We start from the raw sequence: 14,605 nt of genomic DNA, 5'->3' as shown, positions 1-14,605 counted from the left end.
ACTGTGAGGAAGTCACCTGCCTTCAGACTGATTTATCATATAAATCTTTACAAAAGAACAAACAAAGCTTGGGTTTATTAAATGATGAACTCAGATGTTTGGCCATTCCTCCATGTTTTTGCCCAAGTCTTAATGTTTGCACGCATTTATTGGCAAAATATCTCAAACCACTGGATGGATTTTTAGAAAACTATCCAAAAGGTAACAATTACAGAAGCATTTAGTTACCATTAAAAATGGTTGTCTTAGCTAATCAATTTTAGCAAACAAAAATGTCCCTAACTCAATTTTAAACATTGATAGCAGCTTTCCATCATTCACACTTCAAGAACCACCAGATAACACAGTGGAAAATTTCCATCAAGTAGTGCAATACCTGTAACTTCCCTGTCTAATTGTCACTCACTTATTACAGATTTAGCATTTATTTAGTTATCATTTGTGCACTTTATTCAAGTTGCATTAGTTTGACCTCCTCCTCATGCTGAGCTGATATAATTAGTCTTTGCACTGAGAGAGCATCACTGTGCAACTGCTGTTAAAGTAAAAACCTAAAGAAGTGCAAAGAAGAAAAAAACAGGTGAATAAAACTGAGAACATGGGGTCTCTAAAATAAGACAGTTATAAAAGTAGAATTAGCACCGGCGCAGTGTACCGAGGGGGAATAGTTGGGCTAATCGAGGCTAATTCACAAACTAATGAGTTTTATCTGCAGCGCTAAAACATGCCACTTTGTCACCTTGGGCTGAGGTGTGTTTTTAAGAAGGAGCCCGTGGTGGCTCTGAGAGGGGCTCCCTGCAAAGAGACTAATGCTAACCAGGTCTCAGCGAGGGATGATGCGCTGTCGAAACGCCTCAGAGCCTGCAGCTGGCTTACTCCTCTTTCCTCCATGTTGTTAATTAAAATAAGAAAAATGAGGCTTAGTGAGAAGACTTAACTCTAAAACAGCCTTCTTATTGCAAGATTAGCTGTTGATTAACACCCCATTGTAAACCTGTAAATCAGGCTGTGCCCCTTCTGGTAATAAGCAGAACAGCTTAATTAAAAGCAGATTTTATTCATTTAAAATATATTTATAACTCACTTGCAAAGACATTGTATGTGTTATGGTAATAAAAAACTTGCATTATACCCAAAGGTGAGCAGCTAACTGCTTTATGAATCACATCCTACAACACACACACTCGTCTTCTGCAGAACTTAGAAAGTCCAGTTGGCCTTATTGTGCTTTGGCCTGTCGCCTGAACACAGAGCACTCTTCCTCATTAAGCTTCACATCTGTGAGCGGAGACGACTCCATCCAGCTTCCACATCTCCAACGCACTTCATTAAGCCTTTATTAGCAGGCACCTGAACACTTGTCTTAGACACACACACACACACACACACACACACACACACACACACACACACACACACACACACACACACACACACACACACACACACACACACACACACACACACACACACACACACACACACACACACACACACACACACACACACACACACACACACACACACACACACACACAGAAGAACAGGTGGCCAGATTAACATTCTACTTCTCCGTTCAATAGATTTTAAACTCATCTCCTATTTGGTGACAATCTGAAGCACCAACCTAATTGTTTTCCAATTTAAATATGATTTTGTTATTATATCCCTTCAAAATAAACAAAAACTGCCATCTGACAAATTACTAGGCACAAACATACTTAAAACTTTAGTAATAGAAGAGCACATCTCACATCATCCAGAGGACATCAGGTGCTCCGACAGCCCATGGGACATCGAATGTAAAGGATAACGTACTGAGGATCAGTTTGCTCCAGCCATACTTAATCCTCTACATACTTAAAAATGCTATCTCATCTGTTACATGTAGCTCTTTGAATTAATTCATTAGAAAAATAAGAAACCATAGCAAAACTACACGAATCTCAAAAACATCATAGCAGTTGATGCAAATGCTATAAAATGAACTTTTACAGTGTCCTCATCACATGGATATTCACATATTATTCTACTATTTGCTGGTGAAGGTTCCCAGTCATCCAGGTTGTGGCAATCCAAAGGTGGTTAGAATAAAGGCAAATTAACTTCTTTGGTTTCTTGAAGACGTTTCACTTCTCATTCGAGGAGCTTTGTCATTTCTGACTAAATAATGTAAGATTCAAGCTTATTGTTGCTTAACAAGCTGAAACTACGCCTCCTCCCTACCCCCTGAGGAATCATTGGAGTCATTAGGCTCTATTGTGTGGGGATGGCTGTTTTGATTAGATTCAGGAGGGTATGACCTAGACTGAAGCTGTTTTGCAGTTAGGTGTAAAGCTGCATTGTAGGTGCTGGAAAATTGAAACCGGAGACCTCCTCTCTTTAATGTTGGTCTTTCCCATTTGACATAGATGGCTTCCTTTACTTCTCTCAAACCACCCATCTTCTCTGTCCAGAATGTGCACTTTGTCACCTTCAGGAGTAGGTGGACTGCAGAGTCTTGACCTGAAGAGGATCTCCTGTGCCATGCCATGTGCTTAAGTAGTTGTTTAGTTTCCCGTATGTGAAGGTCTGAACATGCCTTGCTGCATTGGACTGCATAAACAGCACCACTTAGCTTCTGTTTGGACGTCTGGTCTTTGGATGGACCAAAGGTTATTTGCTCTGACTTAAGTTTGTGACTCTAAAATGATTCTACCAGAGTGCCCATGCATGTAAAGATTTGAAAAATGCATGTAAAGGTTTGAAAAACATTTGTATGATCCACCCTAATATATTTTGATTATAGTTTGTTTTAAGATGATTAATCGTCATTTTGCTTTGTTTATATATATATATATATATATATATATATATATATATATATATATATATATATATATATATATATATATATATATATATATATATATATTTTTTTTTTTTAAACAGAAGTTGTTTAAAGGGCCATCTCCAAAAGGTTGGACATAACCTTAACACAAAAAAAAAAAAAAAAAAATATATATATATATATATATATATATATTTTTTTTGTGTTAAGGTTATGTCCAACCTTTTGGAGATGGCCCTTTAAACTACTTCTGTTAAAATATATATATATATATATATATATATATATATATATATATATATATATATATATATATATATATATATATATATATATTTATATATATATATATATATATATTTATATATATATATATATATATATATATTTATATATATATATATATTTTTTAACAGAAGTTGTTTAAAGGGCCATCTCCAAAAGGTTGGACATAACCTTAACACAAAAAAAAAAAAAATATATATATATATATATATATAAATAAATAAATAAAAATAAAAATAAAATAAAAAACACTTCTAAAGATCTTAGCTATAACTTTAAAAATCATTTGTATCGAGGATGGGTGCACTATAATGTGGGGGACAATCGTTAAAAAGTGTTTGGTTTTCCAGACAAATGAGGCAAGAGCTGATGCAACTCCGAATTCAGGCAATGAATCCAAGTTTAGCGTAGGTCCATCAGCTGCTTATTGATATTTTTAAAATTACAGCCCTGGACCTGATTGATTGAATGGATGCACAAAGAAATGACTGCTGACATCACGATGGTTAGCAATAGAGGAGAGAAGATTAAAGACAGCCAGACAACAACAAAGACCCAAAGAGATTAGATTGATGTCACGCATGTCACAAAGCAACTGTGCAGAGAAATCAGACCAAATTCTCAAAGGGGAACATAGTGGATCACAGACTCTGTCATCTCTCACTCACCACTTATTGCACTATATCACCCTCCTTTCCCTCTTTTGCTCTCATGCACACAGAAGGAAAACACAGATATTTCTGTCACCTCCCCCAGGCATGCGCCTGAAAGGTCCCTTGATGCCTAGATCTGAGGATCAAAGTCAACAGGGCATCCATGTGTGTGTCAGATAAAAACACGGGTGGCTTTGCCAACAGCGCACACAAGAATGTCTGGATGGACAGGAGAAACAAAAGATAGACAGAAGGAGAATCAGTTGGTCTGAGAGGGATGAAGCATAACACATGCAATTTCAATCACTGAAGAAGGGCAAAGTGAACAGAAGAGGAGGGGCAAAGGGCAGCGCCAGCTTTATCAACTTACCCCACAACCCCCAAAGTGCTGCAGCCTCTAGTGTAGTTAATTAACACAAGAAGAGGAAAGGACAACCTTTTTACAGTGTCATGCTCCAACATGACTTTGTAATAGATGAGGAGGCAATCTACGAACATTAAGAACAGAACACTACTACAATGAGAATGGAGTCACTTTATCTGGATGGCAATGCAACTTTAGGGTCTATCCAAGTGTTGTGTTTTTCCAAAGACTAATTAAAAAACTCAACATTTTATGGTTTAAATTCTAAAGGTTAGGGTTAAAGCCAGAAAGCCTCTTCAGTGTGGCTCTTTGGGACTTTGAAGACACAAAATTGTGAGACAAATGAATTATTAAATAAACTACAATTATCTTACAACATGACTTTATGTATGGCTGGCTTATATGTGGCATTTAAAATAATTACAATCTGCTTATGTCATGTGACTAGACACAGTGTCTTAACTATATCCCTGTTTCTTTGCCATTTGCCTTGATTGTGTTCTATTTGGGTGCCAAACTATGGAGCTAGGATTGGGACAAAATTACATGCAACTTGTACTAAGTTTTGTAAGTGTGACTTTTGTAGCATGAAATTCTCATTTTGTAACACGTAACTTTGGTTTTGTAGCATGTAATTCTCATTTTGTAACACATAACTTTGGTTTTGTAGCATGTAATTCTCATTTTGTAACATGTAACTTTGGTACGTAACATGAAACCGTTATTTCGTAACTTGTAAAAAAAATCTATGTACAAGTTTAAAATCACAACTTTCAAAACACAAATCTCAGCCTACAGTTACAAACCATTGTGTCCCAATTCTAGCTTGCTTCCAACAGGAATGGTCTTCGACAGGAATCCAAGACTCTTGATTGGCTGGTCAGACAAAGTCTGTCATTGGTTCTTTGGGAAGGAAGCTAGAATTGGGACAAAGACTTAAGTTTTGTAACTGTAGACTGAGATGTGTGTTTTGAGAGTTGTGATTTGAAACTTGAACATTTATTGTTTTCTGCAAGTTACAAAATGAAAGTTTCATGTTACGTACCAAATGTTACGTGTTACGAAACGAGAATTACAAGTTACAAAATGAAAGTTACAGTTACTAAACATGTTACAGGTTACAAAGCTTGGTACACGTTACATGTAATACTGTCCCAATCCTAGTTCCATACCAAACCCTTCCAAAACTCTTAACTCGCTAAAAAAAAATAATAAAAAGGTCTCAGAAGGATTTTTGAGAGATCAATAATAAAAATGCAGACTTTTGCTCACTATTAGCATTATATTATAGCTGCCTGCTGCTCTTGTTGATCACCCACATCAAACTTGTACATTCATACACACACTCACTCTGCGTTACGTTGTAATGGTTTTTCTTGCATGTATTTGTATATGTGCAAACATTTTCCAGGTACATATCTAGTTCTTCTAATGCTTGCACATTTATTGTGATTTGATTTGTTCTTATATGTTATTTCATATGTTTTCCACGTAGGCTATTTATGTTGTTTTGTACTGCCTTCTGATAGCCTAGTGAACTAGACCATAATACATTTATTTAGTCTGGCTTGCCAGGCTAGCCTTCTGAGGCTTCTCAGCCAGATTATATTTGTAATTGAAAGCGTGTTTTCAAACAATTTACTTGTTGAAATAAATGTTGGAGGGGGAAAAAAAGAAATTAAGATGTATTCATCTGTTTTATTCTCTTCTGGCTGTATTTAGTATGACTCACCAAGAGGGTCCAATTACACTGCAAAAGCGATTTCGGAGAACGTTTTAAAAAACCTAATTTTTAGATATTTTAGCTTTTGTCTCAACATATCTTGTTCAGAAAAATGACATTAAATTAGTAAGAATAGATTAAAATGGAAAACTCCTCAAATGTTAATCTAATTTTAAGAATTCTAGCCAAGCATCTTTTGCTTAACCCATTGGCAAATTGTCCTCCTCAAAAAAAATTGGGTCATATTTAAGTATACTTATCTAATAAGTAATGCTTTTTTTCTAGGTGTTTTATTTCATTTGTGTTTTAAATTTGGCTTTCTTTTACTTTCTTATAAATTAGGGTTTACAGTGTATAAATGACCAGAAGAGGAGGAGACAGCTCACCGTGACCACTAGATAATAGACTAAATCTGTCAGCTTGCCATCCATTCATACTTTTGACGTGGGCACATTAGGGCATGAATCCTACACGCACACACAAACAAGCCATTGATCACAGTGAGCCATGAGCCACCTCCATCCATCCATATGTCGGTCAGTGAGCCAATAGTGATTTGTGTTTCTGCCAGTTCCAAAGGGGAGGAACACTGGCGTGTACGTGGATGTGTGGAGGTGTGCGTACACGTGCTTTTCAACAGTAGTGAGCCAAAAACCACAGTGTGTTCTAAATGTAAACGTGAGAAATCATTTTAGAGGAAAACAAATGGTTCTTACAGCTGTTTGGAAAAGAAAAACGGACACAAAATAATACAAAAATAGATTCCCAGCTCCTATCTGTGCTGTATAACTCAATTTCAATCTCTGAGATGACGTTAATGTGTTTCTGGGAGAAGCTGCTTATCCAAATTTGGTTAGGGAGTTGCTTGCGTTTGGTAATGGATTAGACAATATTTGTTGAGGTGAAGAGTGAATGCAGGTAACTTTGTTATCTCTCTCAACTGAGATGGCCCCACCGAGGGCGAAGCAAATTCAAAATAAAACCGTATCTGTATGATTCTATTCCAGCCAAAGTTGCTAAACTGAAGAAAAAATAAGAATCTCCCACTTACTTTCATCTTTCTCTGCTCATTGCTTTTCCTTGCACCTTTGGGACCTCTCACAAAACACAACTCGTGTGTGTGTGTGTGTGTGTGTGTGTGTGTGTGTGTGTGTGTGTGTCAGTCAGTCGGCACAGCAGGGTTTTTTGATAATCACTTTATCAGTCATCCTTTGGACAGAGAAGGTAAAGTCCCTACACGCGGGAGTCTGATCAATGCCAGAGACATGTAAATCAATCAGAACATAGTCTCTGCTGCCTAACTAATCCTTATCCTTTATCCATCTCCCATTCTTTGAAATGGCTCTCATTACTGTAACCCACCCAAGACCCCCCCCCCCCCCCCATCTTTTCTCCCATCCCTCATTTACTCGGTTTCACTCATTCCATCTCTCTAATCAGGGCCGTGATGCGTTTCTCTTCTGTTGACAGATCCATCAGAATGACACCTAAACTCATGGCAAGCCTCATCATTTCGCTTTAACAGACATGTCTCTGGATAACCTTGGTCCTTATTGACTTCAATGACTGCAGTCTTACACACAGTGAGGGGAAATAGGTGAATAATGAACCTTTAACTTCATGAAGCGAGGCACGCTGTAAAGTAAACATGCTACAAAATCCATTTGCTTATGTGAGTGGCCATGCTTGTTCCTCTTGCAAGACTAATTTGCTGGGAAAGTGATCTCAGTGACGTTTTTGAATTATTGTTCAGCATTCCTTTGGTCTTTGTTGCAAAATTTGATATGCATATAATATGAGAATTAACAGAGATGCAAAGATGGATTAAAAATAATGCATTTTAAGGTCACCTAAACTGCATCAGCCACACAAGTGAAAACCTACTTCACCCATAAAAAATTTTGACAGTGAATTCATGCAATGCGTTGTGGTCTCTTGCAAAAGGGTCTCCTTTTTATTTTGCAGTAACTGTATGTAAAACTGTATATATGAAGCCTAAATTTATTATAGCTTCATATAAATAACAGTAAATGTGGATATTATCCAGTGTGTGTGCAAGATCACTTGCCCTTCAGCACAAACATAAATGAAATCCAACACTTGAGCTGCATAAGCAAATGCAATTCCAAGACCCCTTAAAGATGACGCAGAGTAGAGAATGAATAATCAGGAGCACCCGGAACCGCAAACAGTGGAAATGAGCTAACGATGACTGACTTCAATATAATTAACTTAACATATGAATACAAGACTTGTTGTATTGACAGATAGGTTTTAGACCAACAACTGATTCAATTCTGGATAGATAACTGGTCAATAGGTAGGGCTCCTCAAATTAACCGAAAGCTTCAGGGGCTACCGATTTAGCAGTTCATATCAAATGCCAGGTGCAGTGATGGTTTGTAGTGTGTGTGTGTGTGTGTGTGTGTGTGTGTGTGTGTTGTCAACAAGTAAAAGAAATGAAGAATGAGAATTTCCTTCATTACCACCAAAGGCCCACTGGGATGCTCATGTACTAGGCTGTGTGCTGGTAAAGGCTTTCAGTCATCCAGAGAACAGAATTCCTAGGTTTAAACAAAAGCAACCAGAAAACTTTCTTTTTTTCTCTAAAGACATTTTGTCGAATTCCCAGTCTGAAGCATTTGACTCCTGAATAGTGTTAGCTAACATAAACAGAGCACCCAATACAGTTTAAAAGCTACAAATGCCTTCATACGTTTCCTCAAATCAGAAGCAAAATGTCTTCAGAAAATAAAACTTTTATTGTAGATTAGATTTAAATTAGGGCAACAAATGTACCAGTAAAAACAAATGTGATCGATCACTTGTCACTAAAAAAACACACAAGCCAAGTATCCTTTTAAGCTAACTTAAGTCCTTTATTAGAAAAAAAGGATGCATTTGCATCTTCTTTGACAGTTTATCTGGCGTACTTCCCCACTGACTGACACCTGCAGTGGTCCAGTCGTAGTGTTCTATCCATTTGGTGGGCGGGATGTTACTGTGACTGAGCAAAACTAAGATGGGGACCACTAATTTAAAATGGCTTTGGCACTTTGGACTATTTAGGTGTGGGCTTGTCTTTGAGCAGATGGAAGTACTTGAGTTTATTTAGAAAAAGGATGTATTTGTGTCTTCTTCGACAACTACCTCGCCGACTAACATCTATAGCTGTGAGTACATCACATTGTTAGTTGGCCAATAGCATGCAGAGACGGTTCAAAATACAACCATAGATCCCGCCCCTCGACTGATATCCATAATGGCCAGATAATATATTCACTTGCATAGGATGGCTTACCAGGCTAAAGAAGGAGCTGCGTGGAAGTTCAAACTTCTCAGGCCAGCATAGAGAAAGTTTATCCACTGTGTCCTCCCAAAGGCCGTACCATAAACACATCCAATAGGAGACGACCAGGGGACATCCAAACCACATGCATCAACTGTTTCAGCTGGCCCATCTCAATGTAGACACAAGGGCTCTAATCTAAACCCCCTTCTGGATGTCTGAGATCCTAAAGCTGACCATATATTTGCAATCTTGTTTTTCAGCTCAAGACCATAGATCAAGGTTATTCAATTCCGGACCTGGAGGGCCAGAATCCGTTTTAGTTTCAACCCTGTTTTAACTCACCGGATTTCCATCAGCAGGTGATTAATAGGTTTCTGCAGAGCCCGATGAGCTGCTGCACAGGTGATTCAACCACTGAATCAAGTGTGTTGGAGCAGAGAAACCACTAAAACATGCTGGATACTGGCCCTCCAGGCCTAGAATTGAATACCCCTGCCATAGATGATGGATGGAATGTAGGTCAGCTAGTAAATCAAAAACTTTTGCCCAGATTCTCTTTTCACCTCAACAGCCCTGATCTGCCACCCTACCCTTACTACATCAACACCAAAATTAAAGGATCTCCCCCCAACCTGGAGTAGGAAATCCACCCTGTTTCACTTGCGTTAGTCTGTATCCAAACTTCCCAGTCAATAAACTGGACTGACATGGATCATGCACAAGTCTGTACCATCTTCAGTTGTTGTATTATAATCCAGATCACTCTACACTTACCTCAGCCTTTAATGTTGTTGTTCAAACACGCAACAAAATGCTCCACAAATGGAAATACAGCATCACCTTCAGCTCCGTCTTTCAAGAACCAAGGTTCATTTGTATTTGCAAGAGTGCATTTTCAGCCAAACCACTACTTTCCTAATCATAGGCACTTTTTGTGTGGTGTTAAATGGGAGTCAAGACGCAACGAAAGACCAACAAATTAATTCATAACGACCCCTCAAGCCTACTGATGCTGACTGTGTGGCTTATTGATGAGTCATCAGTTTGGGGCTGTGTCAAATACAGCAGCAGCTGGTGCAACATGGTGCTACAGATTTTAGATCATTCAATGATTTTAATAGAAAAAAAGCAGGATTTGGCACTTTGGGAATTAGAACAAGTTCTAACATGAGGTACTCACACAATTATGGGTACACAGCATGATGACTAATGGATTAGTATAAGGTCCACATGGAAAATTAAAGTAAAAGGATTGAAAGGGGAGATGAAACAGTACATAAAAAAATTTACTCCCGGCCAAAATGAAAAAAAAAATGCATCAACTAACAAAAGGTAAACGAATTGCATTGGTCACCTTTCTTCTGAAGGAGAAAACATGGGTATAACACACCCTTCACTTACAAAGGCAAAACAAACAAAGAACAAAACAAAAAGACGCTAAAATAATCTCATCCAATCTGACAAAGCAGCAGCTGTTGCCTTTGAAGAGAAGAAACAAATGGCATCGATTTGGACGTCAGTCTTTCTCCTGTCGAGACAATGGGGGATCCCGCTGTATCTTCTGTTCTGCTCTCCTCCATTTCATTATTTTCTTTGCACTCATCTCGGTTTTATCTTGATAAGACACATGGAAGGTAAAAATCAAACAACACTGAGTGTTTGATGAGCTTTGCCATAGGCAGCACCAAAGCAAAGCGGAGCATGCCTAAGATTCTAAGCTACTGGTCGGACCAGCAAACCATTGAGTGTACTATGAGTGATTATTGGTGAAAGAAATAAAGTAAAACCCTAAAACTATTTGAGCCAAAACTTATTACACTAAATATGTGACACCCCATGGGTAGAACTGATAAGCCTCGTTATTTTATTACGAGAGCCTTTTACCATTTAAGAAAAAGAAATGAGAAGATTCATTGATTTGGAGATGTTGGTTAGAAATCAAATAAAATGCCACAACCACATATTTGGAGAGCAGTCTAAATATTAAGTTAAACCGATATTATGAAGTCTCATGGAACTCAGCAAGCAAGCTCAGAAAGCATTGTGGATAGACTGATGTTCTGAAACGGATTGAAGAAGAAGAAGAAGATATCATTTCTTTAGCGCCTCTCAAGATAAAAATCACGAGGCGCTTCACAAAAGCAAAAAATGTAAAAATATAAAAAAGCATTTAGAAAATGTTTTAAAATATATTGAAAATGAGCAAAAATGGGCAATTGTGATTAAAAAAATGTTAAGAAAGAGAGAGTTAACAGGAACGAGGGAAATCAGTGGATCCTGAGGAAGGTGGAATAGGTGGGGAGAGCAGAATAAAGAGAGAGTGGTGAAGAAGGTCATACAAAAGCCAGCTTGAACAAGTGAGTCTTCAGCTGCTTTTTAAAGGAGACCACTGAGTCCACTGATCTCAGGCTCAGGGGGAGAGAGTTCCAGAGTCTGGGGGCCACAGCAGCAAATGATCTGTCACCTTTGGTCTTTAGCCTGGTGCGCTGCACAACCAGTAGGCTTTGATCACTGGACCTCAGGGACCTGCTGGAGGTGTAGGGACTAAGAAGATCACCAATGTAAGATGGTGCTTGTCCATGTAAGGCCCTATAGACCAGAACCAGGATCTTGAAATGAACCCTGAAGTTGACTGGCAGCCAGTGAAGCTGGAGGAGAAGCGGGGTGATGTGGGTGTGTTTGGAGGACTTGGTCAGAAGCCGAGCACAGGCATTCTGAACCACCTGTAGACGGTTTATTGTCCAAAGACGTAGAGGTGAGCACCATCACCACATCTTCATCTCCTCATGCTTGGATTATTGCATCTTGCTTTCCACTTGTCTGAGCAAAACCTCCCTGATCCATTTACAGGTGGTTCAGAATGGTGGCTAAACTTCTGACCAAGTCCTGCAAACACACCCACCTCACCCTGCACCTCTTCCAGCTTCAATGGCTGTCGGTTAACTAGAATTCATTTCAAGTTTCTGCTTCTGGTTTTAATGGCCTTAATCTTGATTTATACTTCTTTATCTTGGTTGGTGCGTTTTACAAGCCCGTCTTTTTTGGTGCACTCAACCTGTCGAGTTCACGATGTGAGCTACGATGTAACTTCTGCTTCAGCACAACAGAAAGTTGATAATTCAATTTGCAGGGACACAACATATGAAACCCATTTATTTCAAAGGTTGTCAGTGCATGCTCCAAGGCAAACATATGCACACACACACAACAAAGTTAAAGTGAATGTGCGCATGTAGCACGCAATGCTTTATCCAACCCACTGGTGACAATACAGACAGAAGAGTGACTGGCCAATCTAGTCATTAAGGGAAGAGAAAAGGCATTAGAGGGAAAACTACATCGCTGTCACTGAAATGGTGGGATGATATTAGGACTCGTGTGATTCATTTACCGTCTTACTCCTCCTTACACACTCAACACACTTGTTAGCATATTTGACCTTAATTTCTAATGATTCTATGTATCTTTTAGTCCTAGATTGTTATTTTGTGTAAATAAAAAGTCAGATTGCATAACACAAAGGTATTTTACCTCTGTATTTGGACTAAATAGCAATATATTTGAAAGATCAAACATGTTCTGTCTTTGCAGGCAGAAGATCAGATATTCAAACAGCATAAATGTTCATTAACTCTCAACATTAATCCTTAGCCTTCCCTTTTTTACAGTGTGTAACTCTGATTTGTTATTCACAAAAGCACCAGCAGTTTAAATACTTGGGAATAACACTGCAGTTTGTTCAACCCTGAACCTCTCTGTGTCCTTGAGGGTGAAAATTTCTCAGTGAAAATGGTGACTTACACAGCTGAAAAAAACAACGTCATGCTGTTCATTTTTTACACAGAATTTTGCATTCAGTGAGCCAGACTTTATTGTATTCTTCCATTGTTTGGTTCTTTTCTAAACACAGAGCATTGAATTGTTTTTACCTTTTTTAGCCAACAGGTTTCGCCCAACACTGTAGCCATTCTCAGAGCACCGCTGGTGTTGGTGGCGCCACTTCCTTCTCCGTTTATCTGCGGGCTGATCGATCCGATGTGTAAACTCCATCGTCTCTGTTCATGGTTGTGTGTCGCCTCATTTCCATGGCTTTCTCAATGCATCTTTTGTATTTTTGTTGTTCTGTTTATGATCCGTGTACTGTCCCAGTCCATTATGTGATTTTCTCTTGTGCAGCGGTCTGCATTGCCCTCTGCTGCCCGCAGATAAATGGAGAAGGAAGTGACGCCACAGACACCAGCGGTGCTCTAAGGATGGCTACAGTGTTAGCTGAAATTTGTCACCTCAAAAAGGTAAAAACAAATCAATACTCTGTTTAGAAAATACAAAACAGATTCCAAATAAGTTGGGACACTATATAAATCGTGAATAAAAACTGAATGCAATGATGTGGAGGTGCCAACCTCTAATATTTTAATCACGGAACAAAAGTTTAAACTGAGAAAATGTATCATTTTAAGGGAAAAATATGTTGATTCAAAATTTCATGGTGACAACCAATCCCAAAAAAGTAGGGACAAGACCATTTTCACCACTGTGTCGCATCTCCCCTTCTTCTTACAACACTCAACAGATGTCTAGGGACCGAGGAGACCAGTTTCTCAAGTTTAGAAATAGGAATGCTCTCCCATTCTTGTCTAATACAGGCCTCTAACTGTTCAACCGTCTTGGGCCTTCTTTGTCGCACCTTCCTCTTTATGATGCACCAAATGTTCTCTTTAGGTGAAAGATCTGGGCTGCAGACTGGCCATTTCAGTACCCGGATCCTTTTCCTACGCAGCCATGATGTTGTGATTGATGCAGAATGTGGTCTGGCATTGTCTTTACGCACAGAGATGGTTCCAGATTCTCTGAATCTTCGGATGATGTCATGCACAGTTGATGATGATGGTAACTGCAAAGTCTTTGCTGTTTTTCGCTGGGTAACACCTTTCTGATATTGCTCCACTATCTTTCTGCGCAGCATTGTGGGAATTGGTGATCCTCTACCCATCTTGGCTTCAGAGAGACACTACCGCTCTGAGAAGCTCTTTTTATACCCAGTCATGTTGCCAGTTGACCTAATTAGTGTTAATTGGTCTTCCAGCTCCTCGTTATGCTCAAATTTACTTTTTCCAGCCTCTTATTGCTACTTGTCCTAACTTTTTTGGGATTTGTTGACACCATGAGATTTTGAACCGCCATATCATTGCATTCAGTTTTTATTCACAATTTGTATAGTGTCCCAACTTTTTGGGAATCCGGTTTGTAAGCAAACAGTGGAAACATACAAAAGGTGTTCATTGTAATCTGTTTTTTTAAAGATACATAACACTGACCTTAATCATTCAAGCATTCAAAGGCATCTAAAGGAATGAACCTGTGTTGTGTTACATTCTGCAGACGGCAGATGGATCAACTGAAAAATGAAGTATTAAACTCATCCGGAGTTCTTTGCTTGACTTGTTCAGTTTCGACC

At 38.6% G+C, this 14,605-nt stretch overlaps 1 protein-coding gene across 8 annotated transcripts in view; it reads right to left on the bottom strand.

Annotated features, from left to right (window-relative positions):
• The window catches only part of brsk2a (BR serine/threonine kinase 2a), a 229,253-nt gene that overhangs the window by 68,379 nt on the left and 146,269 nt on the right, over positions 1–14,605 (bottom strand). The gene's annotated exons all lie outside the window — the stretch shown is intronic.

The sequence above is a fragment of the Nothobranchius furzeri genome, chromosome 4 (genome assembly GCF_043380555.1).
Source record: "Nothobranchius furzeri strain GRZ-AD chromosome 4, NfurGRZ-RIMD1, whole genome shotgun sequence".
Classification (NCBI taxonomy): Eukaryota; Metazoa; Chordata; class Actinopteri; order Cyprinodontiformes; family Nothobranchiidae; genus Nothobranchius; species Nothobranchius furzeri.
Note: the sequence above shows the minus strand (reverse complement) of the source record. Positions and strands in the feature narration are given on the sequence as shown.